The following is a 20,799-nucleotide window of genomic DNA, read 5'->3' as shown; positions in this document are numbered from 1 at the left end:
AGTATCCCGAATAAGCCCTTATTCGGGATACTGAGAAATCGGGATATGGTAGGTGGAGTATTCCGAAAGAAGCCGGGATACTGACGCATGTACACACTTTATCCCGAATACAGGGGCTTCCCATAGAACGCTGTTGCTGGTATCCAGGCTACACACATTTGAAGAGAATTCTACAACGGCCAAGAATGTAGACTGGGATATAACGTTCTGTGCTCATATAAACACCTTATCCCGAATATGATCATAACCGGGATATGCCTCATATTCGGGATACTGAACTGCATATAAACGCACTCACTGTTTCCCATACAGCTATTGTAGATGCTGAAGTGTGTCCATGACTAGCCTGATTATCATCGACTTTCAAACTCTTTGATACTTGGTCTGACCTAGAGCATAACAATTGCCGTTTCTTCAACGGCATGGTTGAACCACCTCCGTTGGTTTACTACTGGTAGAGGCCAGATAAGGCTGTGCCGAAGTTTAAACCAACATTTTTCTTAGTCCCAATAGAATGTCTCTTCTTAAACCACATCACAGCTTTGAACACGCCTCTTCCCAGGGCCGTTGGAGCTGCTCAAAGTTGATTGGTTCCCGACAAAGTGGGTGGAGCTCAGTAAGTTCTTGCATTGCTCTTGACCTGACTAATAGCAACGGCGACCGTGTTGCGTCACTAGGAGGGCGCGTCCTGGCCAGTCCATGGCAGCTTGATGACTAATGCCATGTAATGCATCCCCATCAGTGCTGTGTAACCTGTGTGGATGGAATGTGGAGTGAGTGAGTTTGCAGTGAGGGAATTTTGGGGATGGCAGAAGGGGGGGTGATCAAGGAAAGTGTCTGTCTGTTCCGTCTGCATATTTGGGAGGCTTGGAAAATTGTGCGTTTTGTCTGTGTATTTATGTGTTTGTATATGGGGGCGGCGTGGATTGTTGACATTTTTTAATGTATTCACATCATTTTGCTATTGGTTGTGTGATTATGCGTGTGATCGTGGGGGTTCAGATGGAAGTGCGTGTGTGTGTGGAGGGCTGGGGTGGGTGTGTGTGTGTGTGTGTGTGTGTGTGTGTGTGTGTGTGTGTGTGGAGGGGGGGGGATAATCCTCCTAGCAGCTGCTGAAAGCATTTCCGCTGGAGGCTTTTCCCTCTGCAGCATGGCCGGCTAGTGAGTGAGCAAAGCAGCACAGACGTACTGTATAGCAGAGAGGGGGCTGCTGTTACAGCACTGTACACTACTGCCGCTCTGCTCTCGCAGGCAGGCAGGCAGGCAGCTCTCCTGTGGTCACACAAACGGCACAGAACCACAGGAATCGAGGAATGAGAGGAGAGGAGGGGAGGGGTGTAATGGGATGGGATGAAGAGGATGGTTGGAGGAATGATGTGTGCGTGTGCGTATGTGTGTGTTGAGGCAAAGTTTCAGTGATTGAAAAGTCATGAGAGACCTGGTATGAAGTGTGATTGTGTGTGTGTGTGTGAAAATTCTTGTGAAAAGTTATGAGAAATGGAGCACATTGCTACATGTGCTATGTGTTGTTGGCATTTTTTAGTGGGGGTGGAAGAAATGGAGTGAAATCAAGATCATGCGAGTGTGTAACTGACATGGTGTTTGTGTGCATGTGCGCGCATGCGCGGGTGATGTGTAAGCAGCACAGTAGTAGGTAAAGTAGTGGTGTGAAGGGAAGTTGCATGGCAGAGTAAAGCGAGTAGGCTTTTGGATGCTGACGCTAGCCGACATGCTATGCCACCCTAAACAGCCTGATGACACCCCATAAACGTGAGCCTCCAGTCCTCGCACAGCACCGGGTGGCGTAGTGTCCGCAGAGCACCGGGTGGCGTAGTCGCCGCACAGCACCGGGTGGCCTCCGGTCCTCGAACAGCACTGGGTGGTGTGCGTATGTGCTTTTGCCTTCTCCACTGCCTAGGATCTACCTCTCCTCCACTCCTGACAAGGCTGATAATGCTCTAGGTTTTTAAATCAGCATTTCCAAATACTGTAATTGCACATAGGGATAAAATGTTGCATGGACCCACACACCTCCATATTACACACACACACAGACACACACACACACACACATGCGCGTGCACACTTGCAGACGCATGCATATAAATAAACATGAATGTATAAACATGAATGTATGCACAATTGCTGAAAGGCTTTCGTGCACGTACGCTTTGTGCCTGCCACATGCATTCAAGAACAGACTTGCAGGGTGCAGAAGTGAAGTGCGCCGTTGCACACAACCTGCAGCAGCCTGCTCCACGCCCTCTATTCTGCACTCTTGTGTTTGAGGGGAAAAGTTTGTTTCTCTAAGTATCCAAAGTTTTTTTTCCACTTTGACCTCTTTCTGTGCTGCGCAGAATGGAAAGAGGAAACGAGGGTGCGGGGTGTGATCTCTCCCTCTCTCTCTCTCTCTCGTTCTCTCGCTCTCGTTCTCTCCCTTGCTCTCCCTTTTTCACACTCTGTCTCTCTGTGCCATTCTCTTTACCCCCCCCCCCTCGCTGTGTCGCTCTCGTTGCATGTCTGTTTTTGTTTTGACATTCCAAGAGGTGTGGGACTTCCTCTGGAAGGTGTGGCAGTGGTGGGGGATTGACACGGAAGCTATGCCTGGTATGTGCAAGCTTTTTTGACATGTTGAGTGTTCCCAAGGCCAGATCCAGGAGATAGAGGTGTGTGTGTGTGTGTGTGTTGCAGTGTGCCATCATTAGACCGTTTGAGCCTCTGACAGGTCCCCTGCAATTTATAGTCCCTGTTCCATAATAGAAATGCACTAGGGGCAAGCGTGGCTCTTATTTGTTTGTTGTGGTGTTTGGCCCATCTGTGATATCCTATCTGCTATCTGTTGTCATGCAGTTATAGATAGACAAGTTTACTGTATCGATCCCAAGCTGGAAAATTGAAGGATGGATTTGAAGTTGCAGGTAGGACAAACTAGCAGGTTGCCTCTTAAGAGTTCCTCTCTGCACTTTTTGAGAGCTGTGTGAAGTGTAGTACTGTTGAAACTGTGCAATGCCTAGAGGTTAAGACTACAGGAAGCTGACAGTCCCTTGCAGACGCTGATGCAGTGTACAGTCATGCAGACCATGTGCATCAAACAGTCAGGTATGCAGACACTTGGCACTCCTCCCCTTTGGAATGTGGACTCGTTTCTGAAACTGATAAGCCAAATCAAATGTTTACATGTGGGTCATTTTCACGTGAAATCAGACACTTTGGGACCCAACCCACACAGATTTCAATCATACTTGCTGTGCCTGTTTAGTAGCATGTGAAATGACCCGTGTTTAAAGGTGGAGTAGGCAATGTTTCCTACAGAGCTATGTTGCCACTATGTTGCTTAAATCCCCTTTATACCCTGATGGAAACTGATTTGTCCTCTTGCACAGATATGGGTTGCCCAAGTCTCCACCCCTTCTGAACAGTTCTCAGGGCCTCAGAAGTTGAGCGAGTTTGACTGGGTTCTGATGGACAGATCAAAACTACCATTCAAGCCACTGCTATCATATTGTGATGAAAGGAGTTTGGACTTTGAAATGTGTATTCTCAAAATGTTTTCTAAATCTTAGCTCTCTTACATGGAACATAGCCTGCCGTTTGGTGTGATTGTGCAGTAAAACCTCCAATAAGGGGATGTCAATCTCTACAGTGACCCAGCCAACAAAATAATACACATTGGTGTGTGTGCGTGTGTGTGTGCGAGCCCCATTGCCAGGCACAGGGCCTGAGGATGGTTGTCGCGTCAAGCGGTGCCTGGGGTCGGGCTTGCTTGATTGACAGGTGCCTGCTCCATTCGTTGCTGCGCTGAGATGCGTGGTGCACTTCCTAGCTGAACAGGTGAATTCCATTACTGCACTGATTGCCCGTAATTAGCTGTCTGTCTGAACAAAAGACACGCGGAGTTGGCGTTCTAATCAGTGGCAAAATAGCAGCAGGAGTGGTTGCAGCAAAGACTGACCGCAGTGAAAGTGTGCGCAAAATACATTTAATGAAAATCTTCACACCACATGGGGAATAAGGACTACAGAGGCTACCGGTGAGCTATGGACACTGTTTTATCTGTAAATGTATCTACACAGTGAACTGTGTTTGATGTAAAGAGTAATCACTGCCGTCTGTGGGTAAATTGTTTGGTTCATGTCGCGGGCATGTGTCACGCCTAATCACGTTAGTCGTATTCTCATTTTTCCTTCGTTATTGATGTGCAGGAAAACATGGCTCATGGCTGAAAGTAAACTGATAACTCAGTATTTCTGTTAGTTTATGCAACTTCCTCCGGTTGGATGCTTTTTCAGTAACATCTCAACCTGGTTGATTACCAGTTTGTCAGAAATGCCTAATTTTACTTCCTCGTTGTGAAATGATTAAAACGGTTAACATACTTACCCCTTGATGGTTTACATGTACTTACCTTGTAGAATGGTTAAATTTGTAGCTCAAAATGGTTCAAAAATACTTACCTTTTGTTGCCTATTTGCCATTGACGTTGGGTAAAATGTGCATTCATGTTGTGTTTAATAATTGACTGAGACCAATGCACTTTGTTTAATTATTTTTATTTTGTGTTTATTTGTTGAAAGGTTTTTCACCTTTTGTGTCTACGACAAAACACCACTGAAAGTCAATAAAAAGACAACGAGTGGAATCCTGTGTCCATCCCAGTCCTTCCATTTCAAGCGTGGAATCCCATGTGCGCTGTTAGACTTGACAATGGTGTTGACTGGTCTGAACTGAGCACCTTGCCTGGTCAGTGGGGTCCTTGGCTCTAGACGTTTTTCTTCCCACTGTGACTGCCCCAAGTCTCTCTGTATGGAAGCTCAAGCTGCCACAGCCCCAGCTAGGCTAATACTTAGATTACTTCCACCTCTAGAAGATTTCCACCTCTAGTCTTATGTTATACCTCTGTGGTCTTTCAATTATTAAGCCATTTATGTTGCACAGGACAACCTCCAAATGATGTCTGCCTGGCTTGCCATGACAATAGGGGGAGTGACTCCTAGTCTAGTGTTCTCCCTCTGGGACTCAGACTGGAAACGGAATGGCCCCATTTAGATTTAGTGACTAGGCGCTAAGGAAGTGAACTGAAAGTGCTGTTTGTAGTTGACTGTTTGGGAAGCCGTCAGGGAAATGCAGTACAGTGTAAATGGATGGCAGGTTTGGCTCCTTGTTGGTGAAGAACATGCTGTATAACATGCGATTCACACCGGAGATGTGCTGCTTTTGGACCTCCTCCACTGCTTTTCTTGGTTTTACGGCTCCCTTCACCCGGTCTTTCTCTGGAATGTTCTGCTGACGTAGGTAAAAGTGGAGTTTCACCAATGGAAGTTGGAAAAAGACATTAAAGAAGGCAACCAAAATAACATGGGGGATAGAACATGTTCTTGTACAGATGCTATGTAGACTGACGCGTTTCCTTTTCCAAACATGTTCAGTAGTATTGCTGTATTGAGAACACGAAGAATGGTGTAACTCCAGTTACATTGTCTACTAGTAGTAACACAGAAAGATATAGCCAACGTGGACGTTTGTAGAGAATTACTGTTCTGAAAAAACAGTTTTACGTTAGGAGCTGCCTTATCACTTCCCTATGTTAATCTGTCCTGTAGTATTGGGTGTTCTGCCTCTGAGGTTCAAATAAGGCAGAGGTCACTCAGTTTATTTTATGAATGGTATTCATTCACAATTTGGGCCCATCAGAGATGAATGGTCCATCAAGTAATCAAAATGAAAGTGCAGAACTTTGAAGTAATTGCCATGTAAATGCAAAATCTGCAGAGTCAGAGCTCTGATCCCCTTTCAAACGGTATCAAGATTAATGGAATCATTTCCCGTGACCTCTTAACAGGCTCATTATTCCTGAACGTGACAATGTTCCAGTGAGCTAAAGTGTTCAGTCTAAGCCCCTTAATAGGTTTATTCATGGCCCACACCCAATGCATCAGGCTCAGCGTGGGCTGTCAGACCTGATGTTCGCTACAAGTCTGTTGATTCATTGAGTCAAAAAGCAAGTGATTTCTCTCCCTCCCGTCCCCTTTCCCTGTCATCTCTGTGTGTTCACCATTTTTTGTTTCCTTATTCAAACAAAAATGTCTTGGCATAGGCCAAACTTAATGATTAGTGGTTTTGGATGCCGTTACATTTCTTTCTCCCCTCCTTTTCCTCCTTCTTCCTCTTGTTAATGTTTCTATTTAAAGGCCGGCCTGTGGTCTTGACATATAATGCCCGTAGAGGAAAGAGCTGCGGGGGCACCTGAAGAGTGTCAAGCTTCTTAAGAAGTGGGGGTGGGGGTTGGAGGGGTGCTTGAGATGGGGTTGGGGTGGTAAGCGGGAGGTGATGGGTGATGGGGTGTGTGGGTAAGGATTGGAGGGTGGAGGAGGGCTGGCTGCAAGTAGTTTTTGGCGCACGGTGGGTGAGAGGTTACGAAACCCGAGCTGCGTTAACCACAGCTCCACGTAGAGCTGGAAGATTCAGGACCCGCACAACTACCTGGTCTTTAAAACAAAATGCCCTCACACTGAGCAAGCAGACCTGCAGAGGTAACCACACAAGCCACCATACGTGTAGCTGTGTGCTGCTGGACTGGTGGATCTGATTACAGGTTTTTACTGCTTTTTCCCTCAGTTTTCCCGTTGATTCACAAACAAACCCCCCTCTTCTTCAGACCTTGCCACAAACTATTAACCCATACAGTGCACCCTTTGCCATATAGAAACCCCTTAAGGCGTTGCATTACGACGTCCCTATAATGTGTAAAAGTGTCCAATTTAGGCTGTGTTAAAGGTGCACTGTGTAGGATGTTGGCCAGAGTAAGTATTGCATCTATGCTTCTTTTTGAAACAGAGCTGCTTATTGCCAAATGTAATATTTTCACGAATGTTTCTGAAATAATAAACTAGTATTTGCTAGTATGACCAAAGTGCAGCGTTTTGCAGCAAAAAATAATTCCCACATATGAATACCTAGAATTTGATGGTGGTGGTAAATATTCATGAAAAAGGTAGCATTTGTGAATAGGCAGCATGAATTCTAGAAAGGAAATGCTAGAAATATTGCACAGTGCACCTATAAATAATCCTTACTTTCTACTCTACAAGTGTGGCATTTGACGTTGCACAGTTGGGACTATACACTACTTCAGTACCGTTTCATAACAATTTGACATTGTGTGACTTCAAGAGCACAGGGATTCTTATTGGATTCGGTTAGGAGACCTTTGGAGATTTTAGGTTGAGAATAAGTGGTCCCCTTAGTGCGGTAGATGTTGGTAGCAGTCACCAAACGCCACAGAAAGAGAAAATGACGGAGGGACAACACCCCGTTATGAGACAGAATTTGAGCACACTCCTTTTTGTATTGTGTAGACCGGGTTTGAGGTGTCTTACTCTTAATAGACGATTATTTGGTCAAAGGCTACATGAGCTGGCATCTTTGTGTAAAAATGGAACACAGAGGTCAATGGAGATTAGCCTTACTCCTTAATTTTCCCCCTAGGATCAATAAAGTTACTCTAGTCACTCTACTCTACTCTTACTTCCATGGCTCTCTACCAACATATTGCTGTGAATTGAAGGGAACAAGAGTATGTTTGTAGGGTAGCCTATCTATGAATGAGTGAACACTATTCTATCAGAGGAACCCAGAATGTGTCTTAGGAAGCACGTGTTTATAGAAACAGTTCACTAATTATCTTGTTTTTAGTTCCACATTTCCAATACTGTTTAACTAATGGACTGACGTTACACTCATCCATTGCCTGCCACCATTAAGTACATTTCAAAGTTCCATATCAACATGCACTTCTGAACCTCAGAACGTCTTGCCACTTCAAGGTGAAGACTACAGTTTGCTTGATAAAGCTGTTAAACTGCATGTGATTTCTTGATCGGCTTCATAAATCAAATCTGTACCACTTCAGCGCAGTTTAAAAACACAGACCTTTGAGTAGCCCACCACCGCATGTCACTTTGCCACAGAAAATGTCAGCAATTGTTGGCACCTGGGTAGGCGGTACAGTTGGTAGAAGGTGCCCCCTAGCAAGACTGTTGGCATATTTCAAATGTATTATATTGCAAAGTAAAAGTTAAACATTAACCCGCAACATGTCCTCTCCAATTCTTTTTTGTCTCTTCACTGAGAGGAATTTGGGCACTGCTGCTTTTAGAATGTTCAGGAAACCCATTTCTGATTCCACAGTGCACAGAAAAGGGTGGCTATTAACGCATTTATTGATTCATTGATTGTTATTGATTGATTGGACTTTCAGCCACCAACTGGAAAAAGCTTGAGATTTAACACAAAGTTTGTGTTGTATGAAATGACAAAAAGATGTCCGCCTGATTGTGAGTTCCTGTGGTGGCAAATTGCCTTTTGTCCCCCTCCAGCTGGTGGACCTTAATGACCTGTGGAGATGGGATCGCAGCATCTCTGGAGTCAGCATCTTTTACAATGAGGGCTTTTTTTTTTCTTAGTCCCCAAATGTGTCCCTCATGTCCCTCTAGTCAGTCAGCAGGCCTGCTCCCACTCTGCTGCCTGCATGGCATGCCCAGCAGCATCTCATTCCATCCCTGTCCCCATCCCCTGACTCCCTCCCCACCACACTCTTAGGGCCTGACATGCACGAAGAAACCAGAGTTATTACATCTTAACGTTGGCTTTCTGAAAGAGCATATTTTTAGGAGAAAGGGCTGCTTTTGAGATCCTGAAATAGATGTTTGATAGGCTTTACCGGAGGCATTTATTGCTATACGAGTCTGTTTTTTATGCAAAGCCTGGAAATAAACGAAGCAGTCTGAGGGGCTTACTCATACATTTTTTTTATAGAAGACGAACAAATGTAAATCAGAAGTCTACAGAGGAAAGAGTATGATTTTTGTATATATGTTTCACATGGTCCCAACTATTTTGCTTTGGGGAGGTTTGAGGGCAAGACGCTTTTTGTGATGCTAAATATCCCTCCCTGTCGGAACAAAGTAAGAGGTCCTAGAAGAGAGGAGAGGAGAGGAAGACACTAGACTGCCTCCAGACGAGTCCAGTTCCACACTGTCCTTTTATAATTACTGCAAGTGAAGTGAAAATGACCAAACCTTGAGTGTAAATCACTGTTACACCTCCCACTTGTGCCATGCAAGACCTCACGTTGACTTTGATAGGCTGCCGGTAGGGGGGAGGGGGGTGTGTCGTTTAATTTTCAAGTAATCCACATGATTGGTCACGTTTTGGTGGTTGTGTGCTCTGTAGCCCCCCCAAGCTGTCTATATGTTTACGACTGTGTTGGCACCAACCTTTGGAAATACCACTGCTGGTGTTAAATGTTCATTTCATTTTTCTCGCTCTCTCTCTCGCTCTCTCTCTCTCTCTCTCTCTCTCTCTCTCTCTCTCTCTCTCTCTCTCCCTCCCTCTCCCTCTCCCTCGCTCTCTCTTATTTTCTCTGTGTTATCACTAATGTGGACCAGATGCATCCTGTCGCGCAGTGGGCTTGTTTACCTTCTTTAAGTGGATGCACCCCAGCTTGAGTGGGCCCCTCAGTGTAATGTTAGTGCAGTGCAGTCAGTGCATTGTATTGTACTGTTATTTACATACATTGTATTGTATTGTTGCATTGTATTGCAATACATTGTATTGTATTGTTAGTGCAGTGCAGGATTACCGCAGAGATACACCAGCGGCGACGCGATTCAAGCGACAGAGTGTAGCAGCAAGCGATACGAGCGATTGAGGAGACAAGAGTATGTCCGTACAGGCAGAAGGCAAAGCATTCAAGCATTCCCATTGGCTGTGGTCACTGACCTCTATACAGTCATTGGCTGTCGCGGCTTGTCGCTGAACCGCGTCATAGAAAGTTGAAAAGATTTCAACTTCAAATTGTCGCGCTCGTCGCGCAAATCGCTCTAGTCTCCAGAATCGATTTTGTCTCTCGACTCAATACAAAGTCAATTACTTCCGTCGCTCGACTCGCTCAGATCGCCGCTGGTGTATCTCTGCCGTTAGTGTGAAGCCGCTTCGTAAGTGAGCATGGGCACCAAGGACATTTGCCCTTTTTAAAGGCACCTCTCGCAATTCAGTGTGGAAATATACACGTAGGTGCTGTTGTAGATGCATACATACACGTTGTTAGATGTAAAAAATCAGATGTACACACTGATGACTTATCTTGAAGGAACTTAAAAGAATTGGTGCTTTCCCTTCTGTCCTGTATCGAGAGTTCATCTGGAAGTGCCATTTGGCCAATCAGCCGTCATGAAGGGCTTTTTTTACATTATGCTGGAGGTTCCTGAGCAATTCTGCTGTTGTTGGTGTACATTTAGCAATCCTTCTCCTTGTCCTGTGTCTTGTGTCCCTGTTCTTGATTTGGCACTGTCAGTCCTGCAATGTGATCGTCACTGTCACCTAACCTGCCAGGTGAAGAGTCCAGCACTGTCGAGGAACCTGGCCTTTACCCATTCCGCATTTAGCACACATGCACGGGAGGGCACACGCACGCACGCACGCACGCGCGCGCGCGCATACACACACGCACACACACACACGCTTGTGTGCACACATGCGTACACGGGCGCGTACATACACGCACGCACCACACGCGCGTACGCGTACACACTGTACGCATGCACACACACACACACACACACACACACACACACACACACACACACACACACACACACACACACACGCGCGCGCATACACACACGCACACACACACACACGCTTGTGTGCAGAGGTGTGACCAAGTCACTAATGTGCAAGTCACAAGTAAGTCTCGAGTCTTTCCACTCAAGTCCGAGTCAAGTCACAAGTCAAGACACATCTGACCAAGTCAAGTCCAAGTCCAAGTCGTACCCCAGCCAAGTCAAGTCCAAGTCCAAGTCTCATTTTTTTTCAAGTCCTTAACAAGTCACAAAGGGATTTTCTATTTGCAATCACAATTTCGATCATAAATTCATTAGTATAATGAGACCTGAGTAAAAAGATGACAATTACTAAAACAGTTGCTGAGAAATCAGTCTAAACCAAACTACTGCTTGTGCTGTGTATGTAAAATGACATTTAATTTCATTTTTTTTCACATAAAAATACATTTCATGTGAATTTGTACTTAAACAAAGGAGCAACCGTATGCCAAATATTTACTGTCCAGTGGGAAAATAGTCCTGTTTGCAAGAATGTGTGTGTATGTGTGTGTGTCCGTTCCATCATCTGATGGCATAAACCTATCCCACTACTCCACCCTGGTCTTGGTGGTGGGCCGGTCATATCTAGTCAAGGTTGTAAGTTATACAGACTCTAGCATCATAACGCTAAGGACAGGACTATGGTTAACTTTTTCACTAGGAGCACAGGCAGGGCCGCTGACAGCTTTGGCTGGAAGGTTTTGTCAAGACATTAGGGGGGCATATTACACTTCCGACCTGAAAACGCGGAAAACACACTTTCAGCGTACTTTGTTTGAGTTTACCCACAAAGGCCAAGGGTGAAAGTAGTAGCCTATTCATGTCTTACAGGTGCTACCCACCCTCCCCCCTCTCTTTACTGTAGTGTAACACTCGACTAATGTAAACATTTTGGTTTGGCTTTAAAAGACGCCATTTTCCGTAAGGTACCATATTAAGCTCACCATTCTCATCAAGATATGACATACAGCAGGGGTAATCAATTTCTTTTTTTTAATTGAGCCCAGTGTGTGTGTGTGTGTGTGTGTGTGTGTGTGTGTGTGTGTGTGTGTGTGTGTGTGTGTGTGTGTGTGCGCGCGTATGGGGGGTGGGGCTACACATGTGAGACAGGATGATGAGTTAACAGCACAGCTCAGCAGGCAGCCCTGTCTCAGCTGGTCCATGATGTTCACTTCATCCCATTATCTGTGAACCAAAAGCTGAGCATTGACAGTGTCATAACTGTGAACCCACCAATGAGCACATGCATGGTGCAGCACTAGGCTGTAGGCTACGTGCCAACAGTATTTAGCCTAGTAGACACTTGTCCATATGGGCTAAGAGATGGGGACAAAGTAGGCCTAGTTAGTTGGATTAAATTCCTGGTAAAGTAATGATGAATTTCCTGAATTTCCCTCTGGGGATCAATAAAGTTACTCTACTACTCTACTCTACTCTACTATTGTTGAAGCTGATATCGGCATTGTCGCTTTCCCCCTCACATTCTCCCCGCAATGGCCCATCACCAACCATTTTTACTGCGTCACAGTCCAAGTTAACTAGAACTTCGTTTGCACAGTCATCCACGTCTTGTTAATTACATTAGGCTACTAGACTATTCGCCAGCACGCTGTCAATTAAACATGGCGTTAGCGCTGCAGAATGTCAGTTATGGCAACGAGGCAACCTTGTTCTTCGCTACAGTGTAGGAAGAAGGAAGGTGTGTAATGCCCTATCCAACATTTCGCTCTCATTTTCCCGAACGAATATGCGCCTCGCGCCATGCTCTCGTCTCCCTGTTCTCCCCAATAGCCCTCTCCTCCCCCACAAAGGCACTTGTATGCTGTTCATGCCTCTTCAAAAGGAAGTTCACCGTCCAGGTCATAGATTGTAGCCAAACAAAGTTCTGCTTCTATGTTTCCTATTTTTTGTTAATTTGGAAAACAGGGTTACATCCCAGTTATCCAGTGCTGGCGTCGTGTAGCTCTAACGTGTCATTTCCAAGCAGCGGTAATTGCGACTCCAAACTCCCCCAACATACCAAACAAAGCATGTAGTTCGAACTGTGAGAAACATAAGATAAAGCGGTGTCGACAGATAAGGTTCGCGCGCGCAAGGATTGGGCTGGGAGCAGCACGCGAGAGGGAATATGCTTTTTATCCACAGGAGCCGACCCATACCCATGTCTTGCGCTGCTCAGCAGTAGCTTGCAACCTCTACCTCGCATTACATTTAAACTTAACGATAGGCTGCATTAAAGATTGCGTTTCAACTGATGTGTCTGACATGATAGTGTGTCAAGGCTGAGTTTTAAAACTTCCAAGGAACAGGTATGGCATTATCTTACCATTTGACACATGGGACACTGCTACTCTGTTTTCAGCTGGCTGAGGCGGTATTCCAGGAATCAAAGATAGCCCTGTTGTCCTTAGAAATGTTTCGATTAAGTCATCGAACAACAAGCAGTGAGGTTCGGGGCGCATAACTTGTTTATAGCCCTCAAGCGCAAGCTTCGCGGGAAGCAATGTTGCTTGCGCTTAGTTTCTTCAAAGTTTTTCCAATAGCAAGTATTCCTCATCTCGCGCCTTGACCAATTATTTGACAATTTTGGTCGTTTGACTTGTCTCTTTGCAAGACTGTCATGAATAGGTATAGGCTAAATTATTTCCCTTTGGAACCATTCACCCAGCATCTAAAGTAGGCAACTGGTGGAGCTCTTTTGATGGATGCAAGACCAAGTGTTCTCTGCTCGCCTATTTTCGATTGCATGCTGGAAGACTAAGACATGTAGCCTATAAACGTGTCTTTTTGTATTGATTCCAACACTCAACCGATGGTGGCTGGTCAATGCAAAGAATGTTACCGAGAGGTTATCTTTCTAGACTGAGAAGCGCGAGCATAACATGCATTTTCAGCGCGTGGAGTTGTGGTCGTGAAATAGCCCTGGGATATCAAGCCATAGCCTACGGACACATCCTGGGTTGGGGGAACCTTAAAAGCAGGCCATATTCGTAACGTTTACCTCGCCACATATCCATCATAACGTGTTTTTTTCCGCGATGGTGGAAATTATTCGCAAGGCTGCACTCACTTTGAAGTGACTGACTCGCAAGCATAGTGTGTGGGAGCGGAACATACTGTAACAGCCTTCGGGGGCTGAAGGCAAGCGCATTCATAAAGGACAGGGAAAGCAAAACGGATAGGCGTCCTCTTTTATAAAACAACAATAGATTAAGTCCTGTGGCAGTTTAAGTCCATGTCAGCAGTGTGTGCTTTTTTATTTCAACTGCTTAAATAGCCTAATGTTCAACAATCAATGTCCATCACCATTTAGCTAAAATATTTCTAACAGCTTGGTTCTCACTGAATTTATGTCGTAAGCGAGGGGCGAGAGAGCGAGAGCTTCACGTGTGTAGCCTACAGACGCGTGTTGCACATCACAGCGCCCCACCACACACACTTCCTTCAACATTGATAGAAAATATTTGTTGATCACAGTGCAAACTTCCATAGCCTACCCTATTAAGAATGCAAAATGAGTTGGGGCTGAGTGGGAGATAAATTAACTTCCGCGATGGTTTAAAATGTAGGCTATGTTTGCTCTGGAGACTCGCAAATGGTATTTCACTGTTGCCGCTGGTCGCCTCGTCCAGGCCAGCCGCGTCCGGCCGCATCTGGCTGCCAATGGCATAGCACCGCTTAGGACAATGACGTGATTCAAACAAAGAATGTGGGCGGGCTGTTGCATTCTGAAAACAAGGGTTGGACGTGGACTTTTTTTTTAGACCCAACATGACAAGTCACGCCAAGTCATTGAAAGTTACAACTGTCAAGTCCAAGTCGAGTCCCGAGTCAAAGGCGTGCAAGTCGAGTCGAGTCGCAAGTCCTTTCTGTTCTTGAAATTTCAAGTCGCAAGTCTTCACACCGCTGACTCGAGTCAGACTCGAGTCCAAGTCACTGGACTCGAGTCCACATGTCTGCTTGTGTGCACACATGCGTACACAGGTATGGAGCTATTTTAAGTTCATAAGTCTTACAGCTCCACAAAACGCATTTCAAATGTGTAAGCTGCACCTTGTACTTGCAGGGTTATTTTCACATCTGTACATTTGTTTTGTAACTGTGTGGGTTTTTTTTGCACATGTGTGTGGGGGAAAACGTATGTGTAAAATATTAAAATGTATGTGTAGAAATGTTTTGAAGTTGTGGCAAGAGAAATGCGTACGGCTTGTGCCATGCTTTACCAACTTCTTCCTGTTCGGAGCTGCGAGCACACGGCTGTGAAACTTTTTCCACAGATGTACGAATTTTGAGCCGGTTTTCACGTGGGGGTGGGGTCATATGGCGAGAGCCAATCAAAACATCTCTTACTGCCAACCAATCAGTGTTTCGCGAGGACTTCGATGGAAACTGTCGGCGCCTTATCTGTCGCTTCTGCCTGCGGTTAACTGCTCCGCTCCCTGACAGGATTTTTCATTCATTCGTGCCAATGAAACAGGAGGCCTCGATTCATGCAGAAGATATGGTACGTAACTGGGATATAAAAATATATATGTAAGAAAACTATTTAACCTCATAGACTAACCTTGTATACGGTACATTCTAACAATATATTTCTAAAGTTTTGAGTCATTCCCGTTCATTTGAAGCGTAATTCTTGGGTTGCAGTTACGTCAGAATGCCCCTTCACTGGAGCGCGCGAATTTGAAATGGTGGACAACCCTGGCTTGGAGCCATTGAAACCCATTCAAAAGTACATTTTGTTCGATGTTCGACAGAATATTTTTAATTAGACCTTAAGACACACAATGGGTCTTGTTTAAAAGCTGAGAACCTCAGCTTTCCATACCTGAAAACTGTATTTTCCTAGCATCTACCAATCCGAAGGTAGCCTACTTTAAGTGCGGAATTACTTTTCTAAAGATAGCATTTTGTTTCCTTGGAAACGGACGCGGTTTATGTGTTACGCATACGCTATTTGACTCGGTTTTGCATTATTATGGATGAATTTCTAATCTTGACATTCTAATGGACAATCTGTGCGAGTTTCAAAATGCGTTTTTATGTAACATGGGAGTAAAATGTGTTAACAGTACGCCCGTCTGGGATTTGTTAGCTAGTTCGCTAGTTAGCTAGCAAGTAAGTAATAGATATTAGAATCGATCTGTCTCAATGGCCCAAGCATAAACAAAGAAACACCAGGATTTGGATGTAATGCTATAATATCAGCAATTTGTCAGAGCAAAACATTCTGAGAACATTCACAGAACCAGTTCATTATATCCACAGCCTTGAGTGTCGGCAAATCTTTCCACTTTTGACATGATGTAGTGTAGAGACCTAGCACTTGCTAGCTAACTAGCGGGCCAGCTAGTTTAACAAATCCCAGACGGGATGTAAACACATTTACTCCCATATCACATAAAAACACATTATGAAATTCGCACAGATTGTCCATTAACATGTCAAGATTAGAAATCCATCATTAATAGTGCAAAACCGAGTCAAATAGCGTATGCGTAACACATAAACCGCGTCCGTTTCCAAGGAAACAAAACGCTATCTTTAGAAAAGTAATTCCGCACTTAAAGTGGGCTACCTTCGGATTGGTAGATGCTAGGAAAATACCGCTTTCAGTTATGGAAAGCTGAGGTTCTCAGCTTTTAAACAAGTCCCATGTGTGTCTTTAGGTATAATTAAAAATATTCTGTGTCAGATCGAAAAAATGAAGTTTTGAATGGGTTTCAATGGCTCCAAGCCCAGGTTGTCCACCAGCAGCGGTAGATCACCACCAGGGGGCAGCACTATGACGTCAGCTGCAACCCAAGAATTTCCCCCTTACTGTGGCTAGTTTGGATGAGATGACTTGACCCTAGCTAGCATAACATAAATGGCAGCTAGCTCTACACTATTTCGGGCATTCGTTAACAATCAGTGTTCAGATAACTAGCGCAAACGTGCCGAGATATCTTGTTTATTATAAAAATAAACGCTTGTGTTGTGCCATGGCTTATATGGTGATGACGTTTGAGATTGTAAATTTACGGGCCACAGATGTGTCTATGGTAAGGCCGACCTGACGAGATAGCTGCCTACTGAGGTTTGGATATGGACATTGTTTATTTCAGAAGGAAAATGTTTGGAGTGGAATTGTTTGGAAGACAATCTTGGGACAATTTTGCTCTTTGGGTCTTTGTGCCAACCATGCCAGCTATCGTAGGGTGCTCTGGGAACTTCTTAGATCTGTTTACTGTATGTACACTTACTGAAATAAGCATTTTGTTTACATAAAATCCCTTGTCATTTCACCACTAGGTTTGAAACCCAGACAGCACGAAGCATCTTGCCGACGTCAAAATCAGATCAACAGACAGGGACATCAGCCTTCTCTTGGGAATAGGCCAGATATGCCATAACAAGAAATGGTAAGTCTATCACTTCATAAGATCCATAACAACATACTCCTAATTAAATCTTAAATGTGACCTGGTGGCATTATTGCGTGAATGCTTATGTTGCACACTTAATGAATAAGGTCCTCAAGTGTGTAGAGTTTTGCTGAGTTCGTTGTTTATTTACATTTTCCTCAGCATAACTGTACAGCTGACACCGCTGCCTTTAGGCTAGTGACAATGGGCCCAAAAAGGCCTTCGTTTTCGAGATACCCCAACCGGAGGTAGAACAAAACCCAATAATGTTTTTCCTCATCTCTAGGGTGTCCCATACATGAAAATGATTCTTGGCCAAAGTGATTTTAATGCTAAGCCTAAACATTTTACACATTTTCATATGCACCTCCAAACAAAAAAAGCACCCAAAATGTGACTTCTCTTGGGTTTTGTTCTACCTCCGGTTGGGGTGTCTCCAAATTTTGAGGCCATTGTCACTGGCCTACTTCTGTATCATAACAAAGCCTGTCACTTCCACGTTTCGTTCTTTATGTGACCGAAGTCACTGGCTACTGCACCAGAGAGGGTCTCTGCACTCATTGCTGGTCCTATAATGCCATCTATTGGCGAAAACGTGCAACAGCATGATTAAACTAAAAGACAACTTCTGACAGGACAACAAAAAGACAGGGAGTGAGAATAAGGGAATAACAAAAAGCCGAAAATGGGGGGTCCACTACACTTGCATACCTGATTGTGATGCTGTCACTCATTTTCTAGTCTATATCTTGGACTGAAAAAGGATTACATTATTATGTTTTCAGGTGTTTTGCCCCTGCGGTTGTGAAGAGGATGCTGTGGAGGTGGCAGCATGAACGTGTCACACAGACATTGGCTAAACTACTCGGTAGGTACAACGAAATAAAAGAAACCACCCCCTCAACCCTGTTTATGCTGCACTGTACCTATTATAACCAGTTTTTATATAGACCATTATTTGAAATACTATGAGAGCCTTTCTGTTAGGAAACTGTACAGCAGGGATGGGCAACTGGAGGCTCGGGCACCACATGCAGCCCAACTTCTCACTTTTAAAAAAAGAAAAAGAACAGTTTTAATAAATCAATAGTGTAAGCATTCATGTAAAAATAAAGAAAAAGTGAAGTATCCTTTTGTAAATTCTCTCAAGTGCGTGGTGATGTGGCCCACTGATTGTGGTAATTAAAAATGTTGGCCCACCTTATAATGAAAGTTGCCCACCCCTGCTGTACAGCCTACATCACTTGTACATGTCCTTACCAAATAGGACACTAGCTAGCTAAATGTAACTAATATGGCATTGTGAAAGTTGTATGCCTAAATGTAAACCATAATATTAAATTGTGATGGACAGAATTCAACTAAACCAACATATTACATTGTGAATGTAGTTGCACAGTGATACTGAGACCGACTTATTCCTGTCTTTATTTGCCAGGCTTCTACACTTGCCCTCAGAGTTCACATATGGTGAAGTGCACAGGTGTCCAGTCAGGTTCAGACTGATGCTGGTAACAAGAGGAAAACATGCTAATTGGTAAGTGAGATCCCTGCTCAACAAAAATCCACACAGCACAACAAGTAAGCCTAGTTTGTGGTATCAAATGTAAAATGGAAGTTTCATCAAAAAGTTGTAGAACACATCTGAATAAATTGCAGGCCATCAAAGTTGTGAATGGGCAGGGAAAACACAACCAGTAGGCTTATGAATTACTTTGACTCAGCACAGCACAGCAGATGCGATGCTACCATTCCTTGGGAATATGACACAGAGGTCTACTATTCCATTGTAAATATTGACTGGAAATGTTCATGTTTCAACTGTTTAAAAACATTGGACTCAGGGGAAAAAATCTCTAGGTGTATATAAGTGAAAGCCCACCTTTGCCATTGTGACACAGCACACAAGTAGTGAAAAAAGTGAAAGCCCATTGGGAAACTCCAACTCCCATTGTCATTGTGACACAGCACTCCACCGCACACAAGTGAACACTGCACACTGCGAAATTGCATTTATGCCTCACCCGTGCAAGGGGGCAGCCCTCAGTGGCGCCCCATGGGGAGCAGTGCGGTGGGACGGTACCATGCTCAGGGTACCTCAGTCATGGAGGAGGATGGGGAAGAGCACTGGTTGAGTACTCCCCCCACCAACCTGGCGGGTCGGGAGTCGAACCGGCAACCTCTGGGATGCAAGTCTGACGCCCTAACCGCTCACCCATGACTGCCCATAGAAGTATACACTGCACACAACAAAATTGCATTTTATGCCTCACCTGTGCAAGGGTGCAGCCTACATTGGCATCCCAAGGGAGCAGTATGTTGCAGTGTGGCGGGAAGGTACCATGCGTGGGGTACCTCAGTCATGGAGGATGGAGGAGAGAGCACTGGTTAATTACTCCCCCCACCAACCTGGCGGGCTGGGAGATGAACCAGCAACCTTTGGGGGCGGTAAAAACCTAACTTGCTCAGCCTCTGAGGCACATAAAAATGTGAAATTAGTTGCATTTAAAAGCCAAGACCATCATCTTGCATGAGAATGGACAGTCTGCATATTGGAATGCACCCATGTCACTTCAGGCGCCTTGGACAATGCATCGTGTATGCAGCATCAGGCTAAAATGGGTTAATAACACACACACACACACACACACACTCCTCTAATCTTCTCTCTTTGCCAAACTTTAGATGACCTTTCCAGCATGTCCAACTCATCAGCATCAGGGGAGGAGAGTCGGTGAAGGTGGTGCACCATCCAGGACCAGTCATGGGCCACCAACACCTCTGCAAAATCTGCACTTCTTGTGAACCCTCTAGAAGACACTACAACCACAAAACTGCTAATAAACCATCACATACTACATCACATCATGGTTCTCCATGTGTTACTGCACCCTCGGCACAAGTTCTTTGCTAGATTGCCATCTGGCAGATGCATCAGGACAGAAATGTAGCTACTATTTGTGATTATATCTCCCCACACTCTTTCTTGCTTTGTATGGCAGTGTGTCTCTGTGTGTGTCAGAATGGAAGGTGTCGCACCATTGAAGTCAATGGGCAGTGGCATTGCATGAGGGATATAGAAGTCCAGATATGCTTTGGTGCCAGCTGTTTTTTTTTTTTTTTTTTTTTTTTATCTGGTCACCCACACTTCCCTCTTCATTATGTCCTATAGATTTCCATACCACGTTTTGGTGCTTTGGTGGTACGGACATTCTAACTCACCAGAAAAAAGAAAAAAATGAAAATGAATGGAGGGTTATGTCTGGTGATTTCTGGCAAATTAGAATGCCCATAACATCAAAGTGGCACTGGATTACTCAACCATTTGCCTCTTAAAAGATAGCTTCTGCCAATTTCAATATGCTGTTGTATACCTCATGCTACCCTTGACTTGTCAGTACCCGGTGATGCTGGCATTTTTTTGACTCAGCTCTTTCTGAGATTTGAGCTATTCTAATAGGGGCAGACTTTGATTGCATTAAAAACCTTCTTAACATAGGTCTAATCCAAATACTATCCCAAAAGGTATCACTGTCTGTTTGCTAGTTGTCTGCTGATGTTGCATAACCTTTTGAATGTTATTGGGAATAAATGAAGATGTTTTTTTGAAATGTAAACAAACGTTTGTCCCCATTACAATGACATGGGTATGTGGAAGAGCTGTCCCTTACTCATGCACCTGTTTAACAAAATGTTATTTTTATTCAAGTATGCATCGTGTCTAGGGG

General features: G+C 44.5%; 1 protein-coding gene and 1 long non-coding RNA gene across 4 annotated transcripts in view; both read left to right on the top strand.

The window, feature by feature from the left end:
- The window catches only part of tab2 (TGF-beta activated kinase 1 (MAP3K7) binding protein 2), an 85,335-nt gene that overhangs the window by 18,549 nt on the left and 45,987 nt on the right, over nt 1–20,799 (top strand). The window lies entirely within an intron of this gene.
- Nucleotides 16,368–19,934, top strand: LOC134468851 (uncharacterized). Its single transcript, XR_010038906.1, has 4 exons — nt 16,368–17,068; nt 17,857–17,939; nt 18,510–18,608; nt 19,757–19,934. It is a non-coding gene; the product is annotated as an uncharacterized LOC134468851 (long non-coding RNA).

Source organism: Engraulis encrasicolus, chromosome 18 (assembly GCF_034702125.1).
Source record: "Engraulis encrasicolus isolate BLACKSEA-1 chromosome 18, IST_EnEncr_1.0, whole genome shotgun sequence".
NCBI classification, from domain to species: Eukaryota; Metazoa; Chordata; class Actinopteri; order Clupeiformes; family Engraulidae; genus Engraulis; species Engraulis encrasicolus.
Note: the sequence above shows the minus strand (reverse complement) of the source record. Positions and strands in the feature narration are given on the sequence as shown.